General features: G+C 34.6%; 1 pseudogene; it reads right to left on the reverse strand.

The window, feature by feature from the left end:
- Nucleotides 1-262: 262 nt before the first annotated feature.
- Nucleotides 263-16,850, reverse strand: LOC126720090 (proteinaceous RNase P 2-like; annotated as a pseudogene).
- Nucleotides 16,851-17,583: the final 733 nt, after the last annotated feature.

Raw genomic sequence — 17,583 nt, forward strand, 5'->3', positions numbered from 1 at the left:
ATGTGTGGATTTAGATTTAATATATAAAAATGAAGACAATATTGTGGCAATTTCAGCATGCCAAAATGCATAACTGTTCATCCCTAAAGTAAAATTTCAGCATTAAAAATGGAGCCTGTGTAGTGACCAAGGAGACAAAAGTGACAAACATGCACAAGCACACAAACTTACACATTCACGCGCTTGTGCACACACACACACAGAAAATTAATGGTGAAATGGATTATAAAGCCTAGAGAACAAATCTCTATAAAGACCGTCATCAAGTTGAGAAAACAATAGATGAAACTTTTTTTCTTAGGCACATATGGGAATTGTTTTTATTAGACAAAAATTTAAAGAACCAAATTGCAAATGGTACCTGGATGACAGAAGAATATGGAGGCGGCATCTGAAGTTTCAAGTTACCTTTCACAAAAGTATACTGAACCTGGAGCGCGGGATGCAACAAATGCTTATTCATACAACGAAATAGGGATCTAACATATGATTCTCATCAAATTGATATCTAAGACTTAAGAATACATGCTTTGAAGAAGAATCCTAAGCAAATTTGATATTTGTACATCTGAACAACTGCTTCCTATTCCAAATATTAATTTCAGCTAAGCTCAACCAACTCACATTGTTCAATGTCTTTTATATTCTCATTCTCAAGATGTGTATAATATAAAAATGGCTGTGTCTTGATAAGAGGGTGTGATTATCCATCTTATGTGTGAAACAGACAGAATTTTCTGCATCTTAGAGTGTAGTGAAAGGAGAGCCGGGTGCTAGCCAAGATGCCCGGACGAGGCGAGGCACCACTAAGGTGCCTTTAGTGAGGCTCTTGCCTTTACAGCCTAGGTGAGCAAGGTGACTGCCTTAAGCCATGAAAAGGCACTAAGGTGAGAGCCTCAGTGTTTTTAATATTTATTTATTTATTTTTAAGTTTTAAATTTTGAATAGAAGGTTGTTGTAAAACCTATCATTAGATTATTATTATTATTATTATTATTTTTTGATCAGGAATGTAAGTTTTATTAGAAAAAACCAACCAAGTACGCTGGAAGTGTACTAGAATGGCACAAATCAAGAGCCCAGATTTATCATTAAATTATTAATAACTTAAAAAAGCATGTTAGAAAACCTATTGTTAGATAAATTATTTTACAAGAGTTTTTTTTTGTAAAACTTATTGTTAGATTAATTAATTTCTAGTAGGAGCTTGTTATAAAACCTATTCTTAGAATAACTAATAGAGCCTAAACCATGTTAATCCTATTTTGAAATCATTTGGTAGACCTAATTTTTCAAGCAACACATTTAAAAACACTTTATTATAATATTTCAATACACTAGGAACATATGATTTAAGTTATATATGTATAATAAAAATATTTAGACTTTTTCATCAAGAAAAATATTTAGACTTTGGTGCCTCGCTTTACTCGGGCTAACGCATTTTTGTTGCCTCACGCCTCAGGCAAAACAAGGCCTTGGCACCTTAAGGCCGCCTTTTACTTTTGACTACCTTGTCTTAGACATGGTTATAAGTCAATTCTTTGACCATATTAAAACAACAGATTTGGCAATTCATAAATGAACTTTTTGGACAGGTCTTATTGAGAAGGATTTGAATTTGAATTTTTAGTTTAAATGACTAGAAAAGATTATGAAATGGCTTTTTTTTTTCTTTTTTTTTTTCCCTTCTAATGATGAAATTAATAGATGGATTTGAGCTTTATTAATATGTGGATTTGAAATGATTATGCATAAGATGTCATTTCAAATCTATAATATTACAAGTGTTATTGATTGAGCAAAATCTTAAAAGCTCAAATCATCAGTATGGTAAGATTTATATTAGCGTTTGCTCTTCAATCAAATGATTTTAAATCCTTGAATACAATGTGTGGGGGCCAGTTAGTCAGGAGGTATTATTAAGGCTGTACGAATTGGGCCTATGGTCTAATCTGAGGACATTAACTAATCTGAGAATGGCCAAATGAGGTTATAATGGGAATGGTATAAAGAAAAAAATAAAAATAGTATGAGATAAGCCCAATACACGTCCGAGGAGAAAAACCATCTCGGGAACAAGGATCTAAGGTCAGTAAGAGTATCATATCACCCTAGACCTTCTTCAAAATTACATCACAACTAGGAGTTGGACGTTGGACAAGCAGTAAGTAAAGGGAGGCAACAAATATCTTCAAAAACTGCTACATCCACATTAAATGCCTTCCAACTAACTTTCTGGCCGCATTAATGTGGATGTGATACCTGAACAGTAACTAAGCAGCCTTACAGCTACTATTTAATGGTTCTGGGAGGTGTTGGATGGGACAAGAAGGAGCTCCTAGAATCCAACCTACACGTGTATGGTAGGGATAACACCAAGATTGTAATATATAGCATGGGAAGGTGACCTAAAAGAGGGATTGAGAAAAATCATAAAATCTAAGCAATAACATTGTGGATTCTTGTAACTGTGTTCATTAATAAGATATTATAAGATAAGCTTCTTAGGCTGTGCCGAGAACAAATTTTCTTACTTTACTTATGCTTAACAATCTTAATTCAACAACTTTTATGATCCATCTTTTAGAGTAAAACCAGTTCTTTCACCCACGCTCTATAAATTCATTGTTTAGGCTTGTTGGGCTTAAACTCAATCCCATACTAGGCCTAATCCAAATACTGTCCTTACACAATGAAACTAAACAATACTGAGCAAAAGGAAATACAGTTTAATAATGTAAAACCAAAAGTATCCCCATATCTAGGCAAAGGCACACTCTTCTTTTTTGACAAGTAATAAATTTATTGATAAGAAGGAACTACCCTACATATACAGGATGTATACATAAGATAGGCTAAAGAGTTACAAAATGTGTATCACAATTGAAACAAAAGAATCTATGAGATCTACAATAGAAGATATATCATTAGGACTCAATACACATGACTATTCAAATAGCCTAAGGCACCCTTTACTAGAAATATAATTAAAGAGAGAGATATAATTATAATTAATATAAGCACAGAAAAAATTTGAAACAAAAATGACTATGTATAGTGTAGGGATATTGGGCCCAGGAGCTCACTATCTATGTATACATTGGGCCTGGGGCCCAATTCGAGGACGTAAAGTTGTCCATGGAGGAGTAAACTTTGTCAGGAGAGTTTGTGTTAGTAATTGGAGAAGTTAGTTTTGGTCATAGGGGCCTAGGAGGATGGGTCGAGGATGAATATACCTCCTTGGCTAATCAAAGCCGAAGTCAAAAGAGTTGGTCTGTTGTCCAGGGGAGCACTTCAAGAAAGTTTTGTTGATACAGATAAGCATTATAGGAACACAGGACAGGGAGGAATCCTAAAATATCTAAAGAGAAAGCTGCTACCGCCACATTGAATGCTCTGCAGCTAACTTTCTAGATGCATTAATATAGAGAAGACTCTTGAACAGTGCTGCATTGGCTACCCCAACACGCAGAGGGCCTGAGAAGGTGTCCGATGGGATAAGCACTCAAGTAGTAGCTTAGATGGTCAACAAGTGGTGGGCCAAGATCGTCTAAAAAGAATTATATAATGAAAGAGACCCTTCATAAAGAGGGGATTAAGAAATCAAGAGAAAAACATTGTAGCCATTAGGAACTGACTTTGTAATCACACTTGAAAGAAATATATATAAGAACTGGTTTCCTCGGACTGTGCCAAGGACGATTTTCTTTAGCTTAAATCAGTTTGTCTTCCTTTTCCTATCTCTTGAATCCATTATATTTATTGTCCAACTCGTTAAAACCCAGTTTTCCAACCCACTCTCTACAAATTCATTATTTTGGACTTTTTGGGCTTGAGTCCATCCATCTTTTAGGCTAAGATACTCCAATCGGGTCCTTACATATAGGATAAGCTTTTCAGGCAGCACATACTTGATGTTGTTCTTTCCATTTGAGAAAAAAGCTACTTCCAAGGAGTTCAAAAATGTGATCTCGCATTTCATCATTTGTCACAAGTAAACTCTTGACTTTTACAGCAGCATACATCCAATACCTGAATTATATAACCCTTCATTAATAAAAAAGAAAGTGATATAAGGGCAATACACACAAGCTATTGAAAACTGACTTGAGTCCTAATTCATACATTCAAAATCAAAATGACATAAAAATGGATGTGGTGGTTTAAGGGTAAATACCAATCATCATTGGAACTAGTTGGTGTCGTATAAAGAATGCCGTTATCCATCCACTCCTTTACCAGCTTTCTTTGGGAAGGGTAAGGATTTTCCAGAAGTGCCCAAAGACGTTTGTTATGCAAGACAACCAGCGGCCATTTGTTTCCACTCCAATTATACAATTCTTTCACAACAACAACAACAAGTTACTCTATTGCAATTTGCAGGACATAAACATTAATTAAAGATACAAAAGTCAGTGGTTAGATAGAAAGAGAAGAGGGGGAAGAGGGGAAGGGAGGAAATCAACACAAATAGAATGTACAACCAGAGAGACACTGAATTCACCATTTGCAAAATTTTGTTGGTAGGGCCCAATATTTGCTCCATCCACTATATATTCAAAATCACCATGTTTTTTTTCAACCAAATCTTGAATAGGATATTTCAGTGAAGAAAGAGTATAAGCAAAAAGTTAGAAGAAATACAAAGTATAAAAGACTTTAATAATTTGTTTTTGAGCAAATAAAGTGAAATATTAAACCTTTCATATACCATATCAAAGATTAGGTGGTCCATAAGGTTAGAAGCATAACAAGCAATAAAACCCTGTACACCTACATTAATTAGTCAATGAGTTAACAATTAGCCAAACCACTGGAACCAGACACTAGTTCTATCATGCTGTCCAAAACAGACTCAACCAGTAATATTCTAATTAATCTGAAAATCAAAACCAATGATCAATTTGGTGACAGAAGTAGTAAATCAAACCCATTTCAATTCTTCTAATTCAACATAACTATATACAAATAACTGTTAGGTTCTAAAGACTTAGGTATTTATGTATTTAGAACTCTAATGTGTATTGTTGGCAAACCATGATCAAAACAATGTGTTTATAAGTGTTTTAGTCTTGCTCAAAGTTGCTCATTTTATGTAAAGTTGGAATCAAGCTAATGCAGAAAGTATTATGCATTTCGGCCTGGCTCGATCGATCGAAGCTTAGGCTCGATCGATTGAATCTTAGGCAGAATGTTTTTTTCTGCAGATTTCCAACTCAGCCTTAGTTGTTTAAAACATTTTAGGGTTTTCTAATTTGTCCTAAGTATAAAAGGCAAACCCTAGCCACGTTTTAGTGTTGCTCATATTGCTGTTTGTGTAAATCTCTTGTGAGATCTAGAGGAGCTTTCCTTTACACAAACTTAGGGTTTTCAAGGAGAAGATATTATCTACACCTTGATGATCAACTCGGATGCTGTCATTGAAGTTTAAAGAAAACACAAGCAGGTGTGCTTGTATCTGGTGGTGAATCCAAGAAAGAAGGAGTCTGTGGATTCGGAGCTTGCACGTGGTCGTGTCAGTAAGTTCTACTGGTTGGTAGCAATAAGAAGTCGAGCGTGGGGGCTTGAAAGTCTTATTGTATGAACTTCGATTCTTTCAAGATAGTGGATTCAAGTTTATCTTGAGGATAGTTAGGTCAAATCCTCCCCAAATTTTTACCGGTTCGGTTTCCTAGGTGATCATATCTTGTGTTATTTATCTTTCCGCTGCTTTACATGATATGATTTTTGTGATTGTGATAACCTAGATTTGTTAAATTGGACTAAGTAACAACTTGGCTAATTACCTAGGTTAAATCAATTGTGTTTTAAGGGGTTTAAAAACTATCAAGTGGTATCAGAGCGGGTTACTCTCTTATTGTTGATCTTTTGATCACTGAGCTAATCCTTGACCCCTGTTGTCATGGAACACGGACACTCTCTATTTGATGGGAATAATTATACTTATTGGAAAGTAAGGATGAAAGCATTCCTGAAATCGATTGATGAGAGAGTTTGGAATTCCGTTGAATATGGATGGGAGAAGCCCACTACTCCTGTTAGTGAGTGGGAAACTTCTCAAAAAGAAGCAACTGCATTCAATAGCAAGGCTATGAATGCTATCTTTAACGCTGTTTCTATGGAGGAATTTAAGAGAATCTCTAATGTTGAGGTTGCTCATACTGCTTGGAATATCCTCCAAACTGTGCATGAAGACACAAAGGCTGTCAAAATCAATAAATTACAGCAATTAACTTCTAAATTTGAAAGCATTCGGATGTCTGATGATGAATCTTTTAATGAATTCTATGTTAAATTGAATGATATTGTTAATTCTGCTTTTAACTTGGGTGCAATCTATGATCAACCTAAAATTGTTAGGAAGATTCTTAGATCTTTAACTGAAGACTTTAGACCCAAGGTGACTGTCATTACTGAAAGCAAGGATGTGAACTCCATCCTTGTTGATGAACTTATAGGATCTATTCAATCTTATGAGTTGGATCTACCCAAAACTACCAAATCCAAATCAATGGCTCTTAAGTCAGTTGATGATGTTGAAGGTGGTGGATTTGATGATGAGCTCTCTGCTACATAGATTGCTTACCTTGCTAAGAACTTTAGAAACTTTCTCAGGAATAGTAACAAAAAGGCAAGAGGCACGAACACTGCTAAACCGAGAAACTTTAGGAAGCATGATCCCACTAAGGTTAATAATAATGATAAACCTAGAGAAAAAGTATATCAATCTTCTAATAATTCTTTGGGTTCTTAGTGTTTTGGATGTCAAAGGTATGGTCACATGAGATCTGAATGTCCTACCTATTTGAAGTCTAAGGGTAAGGCTATGGCTGTAACCCTTAGTGATGGTGAAGTTTCTGATAATGAGTCTGATTGTGACGAGGATGGAAACTTCATTACTTTCACTGCTACTGCTGTAGTCAATGAGAGCATATCTGTTGAAGAGAACCCTTCTGATGGGGAACTCTCTGAAGATGTAGATCTTCAAAAGGCCTATAATAAACTTTGTAAATTTGCTGCAAAGGATGCTATGAATGTTGAACTTGGCCTGAAGAAAATTGAATCTCTTGAGCTTGATAAGAAAAATTTGCTTGTAAAACTGTTTGATGCTAATGAACTTTTGAACAATGTGAAAACTGAGAATATGCTTTTGCTTGATAAAGTTAAATCTTTGGAACTTGATTTATCTGTTGCTAGATCTGCTAGTTCTAAACTTGATCAAATGTTAAGTCTTCAAAAGTCTCCTTCTGACAAATCTGGGTTAGGTTATGTTGAAAGCATATCTGTGTCTGCTCCCCATTCCACAAACTTTGTCCCTTCATTTTCTTCTGAACCTTCTGTGAGTGAGATTGTAGGTGAAACTATCAAACCCCTTGTGAGTGAGGTTGTCAAACCCATAGAAGTTTCATCATCTAGAAAGATTAGGGTTGATCTGTAAGAGTCTAAGTCTAAGAAGCCTACCCTATCTAAGGACAAGACACATGATAAACCTGCATGGGTTTGTCACTTTTGTGGAAAGTCTGGACACATACGTCCAAACTGTTACAAGCTGCAAAGAGAGCAAACAAACCAAAAGTACCTGTGCCTCAAGCACAAGATCCTATGGTATTTATTGGTGAATTGGTAAAGGCTTTAACCCTTTATTCCAATCCTAGAGTTGGTAATCATTCCCATGTGAATAAGAACTCCAATGCTCATGGTGCATCTAAGAGGTTTTAGATGCAAAAGACTCGAACTAATTGAGTCTTTCTGTCATAGTCCTTGTGCTTCATTGCTCTATCTTTTGTGACCATTGTTCTTTTTTTTTATTTATTTTTTATTTTTTTTAAATAAAAAAAAAGGAGAAAAAGGAATCAAATTGTGTTTTGTACTATTCTTCTTGGTTTTTGTGAACAAGGTTGGTCAATTTATTTTCACATAACATGTCTTTTGTACCTTGTTTAACTTTGATGAGCTTACTTATTGCACTTTACTAGTTGAAACTTTGTAGTGCATGTTGTATGGGAAAGATTTTTATGGTTTTTGATTACTCTGTCTTAATCTTGAAGTCACATGTTTTTGACTTTCGGACTTGAATTTTCAGAGAAAGGCATAAATAACCATCTCACCACTATTCACTAGCCAATCATGAACACCTAGTGCATATCATAAGATTTTGTGTTCGAAAAAGTGTAGCACATGCACAAAAAGAACATAAGGTGAGGCCTCGGTTTAAATTGCTTAATACTTAAAATTGGTGTGTACTATTAGGCTTGATGCCAAAATCACATAACTTAAAATTGATGTGTATATTATGAGGCAAAAATTCAAGAAACTTATATGATTGCAAGCTTATGATCTAGGAGATGTGGGAGTTATATGATGTAACTCTTTAGGTGATAGTCTCTTTTAAATTCTTTGTGATGAATTTTGTAGACTTTGTAATTGATTGCTATTCACATATCACCTCACATGTATCTCAAGTTTTTGCTAGTTACACACCCTACACAAGTTACTCTTTGCTAAACATTGTACATGTTCTTGTGTGTATTTATGGTCTGACCAACCAAGTTTTGCAAATACCTTGAATAAAATTGACTTGATGTTTGAAAATCTATGAAGAATGCAAGAAATTTTGATTTTGGGAATTTTGGGCTTAAATTCTTGTTTTTGAAAATCACATCATCACATACTCATGCATTTTGTCCTTCAATTTCAGTGCTTTGAGTTGTTTTTGAATTTTTTTTTTTTTCAAAAAAAACTGTGTTTTTCCTCAAATTTTGTAAGCCTCTGCCAGTTTTCATTGATCCATTCTATTTTTCGATCAATCGAAATTTTTTAAAAATGTTTTAGAGAGCCTCTGTCTGTTTCGATCGATCGAAACTGATTTTCGATCAATCGAAATTTTTTAAAATTGTTTTAACGAGTATCTGTCTGTTTCAATCGATCGAGGCTATTTTTCGATCAATCGAAACTCGTGAATCAGGTTTTTTTTAAAACTCAGATTTGACTTGTTCATCTACTTTTTCAAAACTTTTTCAAACTTTCCTCTCTCTCTCCGACTTGGCAAGGCTCCACTGAGAATTTTTGTCGTTTTCGGCCAAACTTTTTGCAAGGTTTTTCTCTCTCAAGGCCGGTAAGACCTTTATACCCTTTCGTTTGCATTTTTTTTTCATGTTTTCATGCATAAACTCATGCATTTTTGTGGGATTTTCAGTACTTATCAAAATTGGGATTTTTGTTGAATCAATCCTCCTTTTCTGAAATTGACCATTGGGTTTTGTTCCTACATTGTTATATTCATGATATATGTTGGTTAATTTGATCAATTTGGGGCTTTATGAAAAATTGAAAATTCTAGGGCTTGTAATTAACCCGAATTGGGGATTTTGTTCAAATTTGGCTAAATTGATGAAATTGGCTTGTTGAATTGATGTAATTGGTCATTATTCTCTGAATTCTATCTTGTATGATGATCAATTAGTCAATATCTTTCAAATTGATCAAGTGGTTTTTCAAAATTTTGGGGTTTTTGTATTAGAAACTCTATGCTCAAGCCAATTTTGTGAATTTAAACTTATTTGAACTTAATTGCACTGCATTAGAACATTCATCATGCCATTTAAACAGTTCATGCATCATATAGTTTTTGTTCCATATTTTTTTCTTGTGCTAACTTGCAGTCTGCCCTTGGTATTTTTTTTTTTTTTTTTTTTTTTGTTCCTTTGCTTTGTGTTTTGGTCCTTATCCTAGCACCATGCCTAGGAAAACTAAAGCCCATAGGACCCTTTCCACTTCCTCTGAGTCTCCCTCTAGGAGTGAGGTGTTTAGGAATGATAAAAGCAGAGAGGCCTTTGAGACTTTGAACTGTAAGTGTAAGATTTGGGCTGAGTGTGCTGTGATTTTAGATAAGATTGATCCGGCCATTAGGGCTAATAACTTTGAGTCTAGAGGCTGGTTGCCTCTCTTAGAGATAGATCATCCACCCCCGACCGCCCTGATTAGAGAGTTCTTCTCGAATCTCTCTTGCCACGTCTATGATTCCAACACCCTTGTTAGGAGTTGGATACGAGGTGTTGAGTTCACTATTACCCCTCGGGTAGTTGCTGAGGCTCTTGGGGTTCCGGTTGTTCAGGAGCCTGACTATCCCTGTGATGAGTCCCCTCCCTTAGATGTTGTCATGTCATACATCACTAGGTCGTCTATCCAGTGGGGTTCTGATCCTCGAATCACATCCGCTGAGCTTACCGAGACTGCCTGTCTTTTCTTTAGGATAGCATGTCATTTGTTGTGGCCTATCTCTCATCTCTACACCATCCCTTTAGAGCGATGTGTGTTTTTGTATGCGTTCGTTTCTAGTGCGTCTATCAGTTTCCCACATCTGTTCCTTTGTTCTTTGAACGAGGTTCATAGGAGTTCTACAATAGGGCATATGCTTATTCATGCTATTTTCATCCATAAGATTATGCTGTTTTTGGGTCTAGATGGTTTCCCTTCTAGTGAGCCTGTTCATGTTATTGCTCCCATAGGTGTCACCTTTCTTAGACAGAGGGCTGCTCACTTGAGAGTTGCTCCTTCGCGTCCTAGAGGTGCGTCATCTGGTGTTGTTCCCCCTCCTCCCTCTTCTACAGGTGCTGATGCTGTTGAGACGTCTAGTGTTGCTGCTGCTGATGTTGATGTTCCTCCACCGACTACTTCGGATGATTCAGACATTGGATGTACGTTGGATCATATCTTGACTGTTCAGGCGGCTAATGGACAAATTTTGGTGGACGTGCTCGATGAGATCTATGCCTTGCATGCGGAGTTGGCACAGTTTAGATGACCACACCACCTCCCTTTCGATGATGGATTTTGTTTGCCCTTTGGCATTCCGTCACAAAAAGGGGGAGTACATTGTAGAGTTTTTGTTTTCAGGAGGAGAGTATTTTGTTGGTTGGAGCTTGTGGAGTTTAGACTGTATCTAGGTGCTTCACATTGTATTTTAGCTTTTTAGCTTTTGCCATGTTTTTTATGAGATATTCATGTTAGGGGGAGTGTTATTTTGTGTTACCTTATATGTTTCTTGTTTTCAACTGTTTATTGATTTATATTTATGAGTTTTTCATTGATATATGCCTTTATTATGTGCTGTTTGAAATCAAGAATTTACTTTATTTACTTGTATTTTTTCCACACCTGTGGTTATGCATTTTGTTTAGTGTTTCAGGAAATATACAGGTTGATTCAATTGAGCTGCTGTCTACACTTGCAACTGATGGATAGTAGTTAGGATTGAATTTGTTTTATGAGCATTATTTGTGTAAAGGGCTTTTATTTTGTAAACTTTGAGCTTCTAGTTGTGTTTTGTCACGGATTGCCAAAGGGGGAGTTTGTTAGGTTCTAAAGACTTAGGTGTTTATGTATTTAGAACTCTAATGTGTATTGTTGGCAAACCATGATCAAAACAATGTGTTTAGAAATGTTTTAGTCTTGCTCAAAGTTGTTCATTTTATGTAAAGTTGGAATCGAGCTAATACAGAAAGTATTATGCATTTCAGGCTGGCTCGATCGATCGAAATTTAGGCTCAATCGATCAAATCTCGGGCAGAATGTTTTTTTCTACAGATTTTTAACTCAGCCCTAGTTGTTTAAAACGTTTTAGGGTTTTCTAATTTGTCCTAAGTATAAAAGGCAAACCCTAGCCACGTTTTAGTGTTGCTCATATTGCTGTTTGTCTAAATCTCTTGTGAGATCTAGAGAAGCTTTCCTTTACACAAACTGAGGGTTTTCAAGGAGAAGATATTATCTACACCTTGATGATCAACTCGGTTGCTGCCATAACACAAGCGGGTGTGCTTGTATCTGGTGGTGAATCTAAGAAAGAAGGAGTCCGTGAATTCGGAGCTTGCATGTGGTTGTGTTAGTAAGTTCTACTGGTTGGTAGCAATAAGAAGTCGAGCGCGGGGGCTTGTAAGTCTTATTGTATGAACTTCGATTCTTTCAAGATAATGGATTCAAGTTTACCTTGAGGATAGCTAAGTCAAATCCTCCCCAGGTTTTTACCGGTTTGGTTTCCTGGGTGATCATATCTTGTGTTATTTATCTTTCCGCTACTTTGCATGATATGATCTTTGTGATTGTGATAACCTAGATTTGTTAAATTGGATTAAGTAACAACTTGGCTAATTACCTAGGTTAAATAAATTGTGTTTTAAGAGGTTTAAAAACTATCAATAACATTCCAAAAAAACAAACATTCGAAGTAGCCATATCTAAAATCCTTCAGAAAACATAACAAAATTGGAAACACACACACACACACACACACACACACCGGAAACTCACTAAAGTTGGCCTTAACCTCACTTTCCAACGCCAATGTAGCCACGGATTGCGCAAAACTCTCAGTCTCAGCATCATCAATGTCTACACACGCCAATTGCTCCCCACATCCACCACACTGCTCAGCCGAATCCACATTGGCTCTCCCAATCACCCTTCCAAATCCACCCCAAACCATGCCACCCACCCCCGTTTTTCTCCACCACCTTTTTGACTCTCTCTACGTCCCAATTCACCTCTCCCACCTCTCTAGCCTTCTCATCACAAAATTAATCCTCAATAGTCGTCGCTGTGGTCGAATCCCCAACACTCCTCACGACATTCCTCAACTTATGCAAATACCCATAAACCCTTTCTCCATTCCCAGTCTCCGAGCTCACTTTCAACAAAATCACAAGCTTCGACTCCTCTAAACTAACCCCAACTTTACCCATGTGTTCCTCCAACTCATAACTCTGGCTCCAAATTCTCAAAAATTAAAAATTGATTGATTGATTTTTGAGTTCTGTACATTTTAGTATATGCTATTTTATGTGTGAACTGCAAAAAATATTTTTTTGAGATATGATGGTGAATTTTTATATTATTGAGATCTATATTATATAGTCTTAACTGATTGTGCTTGAAGTGTTTGCATGTATCTGTTTATGGTCATATAGTGTCAAGTTTGTTTATATTGAAAGAGAGAATATTCTTATTCATATGTATCCTCAGCTCTTTTTCTTTTTCTTTTTCTTTTTCTTTTTCTTTTTTTTTTTAAGTCAGATTTGTGTTTTTCTAGTTTTCCCACCTCTTAAATTTTTCCAAAATTATTTTTCCCAAAACTTGTGTTATTTTCCTTATTTTTATAGGGGAAGAAAGTTGCTTTTAAAACCTATGTTGTTCTTAGGGGAGATGTTGCTCTTCATAGGGGGAGTTGCCTCTATTTTCCATAGAGTTGAACTCTTTAATGTTCAATTGGTTCTCTATTTTCAATTATTCTTTGTTGTGTATGTTTACTGTCTACCTTATGATTGGATTGTCTTTGTCAATACATAACATGAAGGGGAAGAAATAGATGAAATTTGGGAATCATGTTGATTTGGTAATTTTTTATTTATTTAGGGGGAGATGAAAGTGTTTTTTTGAAAAGGGAGATTTTTTTTTTTTTTTTTTTTTTTTTTTTGTATCTAACTTAGGGGGAGAGTTAGTTTACATATTTGTTATTTGTTGTTATTGCATATCTGTTATTTGCTTCTGGTTTGATATTTGTTGTTATTTATTGTTTATCTACCTTTATTTCCACACATGCAGTGATGTGCTCTTTTGAGTATTTCAAGAAAGATAGGTACATTTTGATCAAGATTTTTTCATCTTCTTACAACTTCTAGGTTAGGTGTCTGAGATTGGGATTTGTGATGTATTTGGACATTTTATTGTATATGGGCATTATGTTGTATGTATGTTTTGTCATGGATTGCCAAAGGGGGAGATTGTTAGGTTTTGAGTTTGCAGTGTTGGCAAACCATGACAAAAAGTAAGTATTATTGAGTTAGAATGGTGTACTTTCAAGTCCAAACAAAAAACCTCTAGTTTAGGATGAAAAAAGTGAGTTGCAATCTGGTTCTCTTGATTGCTGTTTGATTCCTCTCGATTGATCGGAAGTCGCATATTAGCAAAAAATCAACAAATGTAAAAAGCTCATAACTTGTTCGTTTGAAGTCCAAATTGCAATTCGTTTTTTTCTAGTATTTAAAGGATATTATAAGTTAACCCTAGATGGGTTTTTAGAGGGTTTTATAGAGAAAAGAGTGCCTTTTGTGCCTTCAATTGTAGATCTAGGGTTTTTGTACCCAAAACTCTCTAAAGTCTTCTACCGACGATATTCCTTGAAAAATCTCAAGATCCGATGTTGAAAAAGTTACTGCTACAAGATCAACAAGTGAAGGTGATTTGAAACCTTTGAGTGAGATCTTAAAGTCACAAGCAAGGGGGCTAGTGTTGCTATAAATCCAAGGAGAAAAGGAGTTTGTGCATTCGAAGCTTGCACATAGTCGTGTCAGTAAGTTACTACATGAGGTTGCAATAGATTTAGGGTTAAATTTTTGTAAAAACTTCGATTCTCTTTTAATGGATTTACTTTACCTTGAGGATACCTAGGTCAAATCCTCTCCAAGTTTTTACCTTGAAACGATTAGTTTCATCAGTTTTCCTAAGCCATCATATCGTGGTGTTATTTACTTTTCTACATTTGTGCATGATATGATATATACTTGTTTAACCTAAATCTGAATAATAAACCTAATAATCAACTTGGTTAATTAATTAGATTAAACAATCTGGTTTAAGAGGTCTAAACGAACAAACAATTTTGACTAAAATAATCATTTGGCCTGACATGTACATATAATTTTACTTAATAATCATTAATGTGGGGTAGAAATGGCAAAGGAATAAAACACTTTATGATTTGTTAAATTCAACATGTAGCAACCTTTGTAATCATTTTTAATTTTGAGAGCACCTTTGTATAATTAATAATGTCTTGTTAATAAGCACTGCTTTAAAAACTAGACTGAACTAATCAATTCAACCAAGAATCAGGCATCAGTTTGGTCTGGTAAAATGCCCAAAACTGGTAAAAAGCAGTAAAAAATTAGGTACTAAGTCAAAATTGGTTCTTTGACTGTATTAGTTTTTAAAACCATGCTAATAAGTAAAGTTGTAAATAAGCTAAGTTGTTTATGTTTGTTTTTACAACAAATAAGTTAAGTTCAAGACTAAGTTTAAACTTTACTATTAAATGAGTTTTACGAAAAAAAATGTATTTGTGAACAAACTTGTAAATAAGAAGCATAATTTAACTATATATGATATTATATTTTTATATATATATTTTTATATTTTTTCTATTTTTATAAGACTAAAGGACTTATAAATTTAAGTTTTCTTTTGCAGGCTAAATACACATTATTTGCAATAACTTTGGATTTTTTTTTCTTCTGAAAGTTGTAAGCTTAGCTTGAGCAAAGTAAGTAAATTCTAGTTAAAAACTTATAAAATTTTATACTTGTGATGTTGGAAATTGGATTTCTGGTGGTATGTTGTGTTGGAGCAAGCAGGTGGCTTGTATGATATTATAAGGTGGTTTAAATACATATTTGGAGTGTTTTACATTCTTTTGAATTATGATTGGGTATTGTTGATTAGATGTGATGAATAGTAGAATTCAATACTTGTAAGCATTATAATTGTGATGTTTGTGTTTGGTTTTCTTGTGGATTGTTGGTATGAATGAGTATTGTTGATTAGATGTGATGAATAGTATTTTATTTGATTTAAATACTTGTAAAACTATATACTTGTGATGTTGGAAATTGGTTATTTGGTGGGTTGTTGTGTTGGAGCAAGCAAGTGGCTTGCATGATGTTATAAAGTGGTTTAAATTCATATTGGAAGTGTTTTTCATTTCTTGCAAATTTGAATGAGTATTGTTGATTAGATGTGATGAATAGTATTTTATTTGGTTTAAATACTTGTAAAACTCTATATTTGTGATGTTGGAAATTGGATTTGTGGTGGTATGTTGTGTTGGAGCAAGAGAGTGGCTTGCATGGTGTTATAAGGTGGTTTAAATACATATTGAGAGTGTTTTACTTTTTTTTTTAAATTATGATTGGGTATTGTTGATTAGATGTGATGAATAGTAGATTTCAATACTCGTAAGCATTATAGTTGTGATGTTTGTGTTTGGTTTTTTTTGTGGATTGTTGGTTTGAATGAGTATTGTTGATTATATGTGATGAATAATATTTTATTTGAATTAAATACTTGTAAAACTCTATATTTATGATGTTGGAAATTGGTTATTTGGTGGGTTGTTGTGTTGGAGCAAACAGGTTGCTTGCATGATATTATAAGGTGGTTTAAATTCATATTGAGAGTGTTTTTCATTTCTTGCAAATTTGAATGAGTATTGTTGATTAGATGTGATGAATAGTATTTCATTTGGTTTAAATACTTGTAAAACTCTATATTTTTGATGTTGGAAATTGGTTTTGTGGTGGGTTGTTGTGTTGGAACAAGCGGGTGGCTTACATGGTGTTATAAGGTGATTTAAATTCACATTGGAAGTGTTTTTCATTTTTTGCAAATGTGAATGAGTATTATTGATTAGATGTAATGAATAGTATTTTATATGATTTAAATACTTGTAAAAGTCTATATTTGTGATGTTGGAAATTGGTTTTGTGGTGGGTTGTTATCCTTATTTTACCTAAGTAGCTTATAGACTTAGATGTTAGAATACATTATGCATGAATTGTCTTTATTTTGCTAAAATAGCATTCATCTTGCAATTGTAGTCAAACACGAATAAAAGTTAGATGACAATGGGTAAGACACTTGATGGCAGATTGAGTCGTCCATATATTGAAGGGGTCAATGCATTTATTAATTTTGCAAAGGCGGTTGTGGACTTGAGTGGTAATATTCTGTGCCCGTGTATTCACTGTGAGAATTGCTATTGACAATCTCTTCATAATGGGCGTATCCATTTGCTTCATTGTGGGATTATGCAATCTTACATTAATTGGTATAATCATGGAGAATCTCATGTATTGAATGAGAACATTCATGATAATGAAATGTCGGATGGTGATCATATGGATGGTATCGATGCCTTGGTAGGTGACCGAATTAGAGGGGAACCAAGAAATGCAATCGAAGATGAGGAGGTGCATCATTTTGACAAACTTGAGGAAGATGCAAAGTGTGAGTTGTATCCAGGTTGCACTGATTATTGGGTATTGTATGGGTGATATTGAAACTGAGGTTGTTCCTGAAGGGGGAACTTCAAGAGACGCTAATCAAAATGAAGAGCATGACATCCTGATGTTGATCTTGATATGGATTATGATATGTAGAGTTCATAACAATTGTCTTAAATGTTGTGTGCTTGTCTTAAAGTTTTATGCTTGTCTAAGTAGTAATTATTATTGAAATGTTTTGTGCTTATCTTGAACTTGATATGGATATTGATGTGATTATTTGTTGTATTGAGTTAGTAGCAATTGTATTCAAATTTAGCACTTGTGAATTGCTTGATATGGAGAATGGTGTGGACTATGATATGTAAAGTTAGTAGTAATTGTTATTGAGATGTTTTGTACTTATCTTGAACTTGATTTGGATATTGATGTGGTCATTTGTTGTATTGAGTTAGTAGCAATTGTGTTCAAATTTTGCACTTGTGAATTGCTTGATATGGATAATGGTATGGACTATGACGTTAAGTTA

The sequence above is a fragment of the Quercus robur genome, chromosome 1, assembly GCF_932294415.1.
Source record: "Quercus robur chromosome 1, dhQueRobu3.1, whole genome shotgun sequence".
NCBI lineage: Eukaryota > Viridiplantae > Streptophyta > Magnoliopsida > Fagales > Fagaceae > Quercus > Quercus robur.